This window comes from Pipistrellus kuhlii, unplaced genomic scaffold, assembly GCF_014108245.1.
Source record: "Pipistrellus kuhlii isolate mPipKuh1 unplaced genomic scaffold, mPipKuh1.p scaffold_m20_p_14, whole genome shotgun sequence".
NCBI lineage: Eukaryota > Metazoa > Chordata > Mammalia > Chiroptera > Vespertilionidae > Pipistrellus > Pipistrellus kuhlii.
The window spans coordinates 27,290,576-27,292,660 of NW_023425449.1; the positions used below are offsets into that span (position 1 = coordinate 27,290,576).

General features: G+C 40.4%; 1 pseudogene; it reads left to right on the top strand.

The window, feature by feature from the left end:
* Nucleotides 1-1,452: 1,452 nt before the first annotated feature.
* Nucleotides 1,453-1,569, top strand: LOC118718684 (annotated as a pseudogene).
* The last annotated feature ends 516 nt before the right edge of the window (nucleotides 1,570-2,085 follow it).

Below are 2,085 nucleotides of genomic sequence, written 5' to 3' on the forward strand. Positions count from 1 at the left end.
GTTTCATATCTGTCAATAGGACACACCAAATGATTATTATAAACATATTATAAGGGAAAAGTAAATGCTGGAGAATCATTTTGAGTTTAGAAAACATTTTAGTCACTGTGATTTGGCAAAAGTCCTGTAAATATACTTAAATTTTAGCAAACTGTTTTTCAGTTTTTAAACATTTTTAAAAATCTTGCCCTGGCTAGGTAGCTCAGTTAGTTAAAGCATCATCTGCACCAAGGTTGTGGGTTTGATCCCCATTTAGGGAGCATATAAGAATCAACCCATGACTGCATAAATAAGCAGAACAACAAATCATTGTCTGTCTGTCTCTCAAATAAATTTTTAAAAATTTTATTTCCAAACTTTATGGAGTGGTGAAAAAAATTTTTAAATGTTGCCCTGGCCAGTGTGACTCAGTGATTAGAACACCAACCCAAGCAATGAAGGGTCTTGGGTTCTATTCCCGTAAGGGCATGTATGCATGTGAGTGGATTGCAAGTTCACCCCCTGGCCTGGTTGGGGTATGTGCACAAGGCAACCAATTAATGTTTCTCTCTCACATCAATGTTTCTCTCCCCATCCCTTCCCCCCTTCCTACCTTCCTCCCTTCCTACCTTCCTACCTTCCAGTCTCTCTAAAAACCAGGGGGAAAATATCCTCAGATGAGGATTAACAACAATAATTTTTTTAAGTTTATAGTGACACATTTTAAAAAACAACTAACTTAGCCGAAACTGGTTTGGCTCAGTGGTAGAGCGTCGGTCTGCGGACTGAAAGGTCCCAGGTTCGATTCCGGTCAAGGGCATGTACATTGGTTGCAGGCACATCCTCGGTAGGGGGTGTGCAAGAGGCAGCTGGTTGATGTTGAAAGAAACATATTTAAGATTGCCATTTGCTACCCTTGTTGGTTATTTAGCCGTGATTTCGAGCCAATTGACATTGAAAATAAACAGCTGGCCCAGCAGAGATATGCCGATGGTAACGACTAGCAGAAGTGTAGTGGAAAGAGGATGGGATTTGGAATAAAAAGATCAGGTCGAAATCAGCTTATTTCATATCTTCTGCACGTTATGTCTGAAACTTAGCTTCCACATTTATAAATTGGACAATGCATTCCCATCTTGACCACCTCACAGTGCTGATGTGAGGATCAAATGGATAATGGATAATGGATACCACCGACACTAAAATAGAGCACAAATGGTTACCAGGATTGTTCTAAACCTTCTGTGTTGGACTTAGAGACATTTAGTTTTCATGGAAATCATTATATATACACGAAGGAAATACATTACTTTTTCAAAAACTCAGATTCCCTAAAGGGGAGTCACATACACTTGCACTTGTTTATGAGTAATAGCTGATATTACAGACAACTGGAGCACTTGCTATAAAAAAGAATCAAGTACAGCAGACTTGGATACACTCTGGGTTTTGTTATGTTCTATGTGTCCTTCAAGGGCAAAGTGATTTCTTCTTAAGGTGAAGAAAACTGTAATTGTCTTAGAGAAGTATAGTAGCTTTCTGTTCACCCTTTGCAAGTAAAAAGGATGGATCGTTCCACTACTAACATGTAAAAAAAAAAAAAGAGCAAGGTGATATTTGTATGTATAAGAAGGTGAGAGAAAAAACTAATAAAAATGGATAAGGAAGAACAAGGGAAATATTTAATAAAGTATTATCTTGCTCAGTGCCCACTGTCAAAGGTTAAGAGAGGAAGAGATTCTATAATGACGATATGATTTGTTATTATTGATCAGTGATCAACCCGAAGGATAAAGTGGCAGCAAAAGCACATCTATCATCCTTGACTCCTTCACCCAAGTTTGAAATATTTGGCCAGCGGTTAATGATCCTCCCAGGTTTGAGAACTTACGTGCAGACAGCTATTGTGCACGCTATATGGGTGGTCAAATAAATCAAAGGAAGCTAGCACCGAGTTTTGAGCCCTTCTGCCCTTGGGAGTGAGCCACACTCTACGAGGGCAGGAGAGCCGGTGGCCATGCTCCAGCCGCCTCTCTGCAGCTTCTAACAAGCCCCCCGTGGGCAGAGGGGGTGATGCCTGACTGGGTACGTCACCCTCCCCTCTGC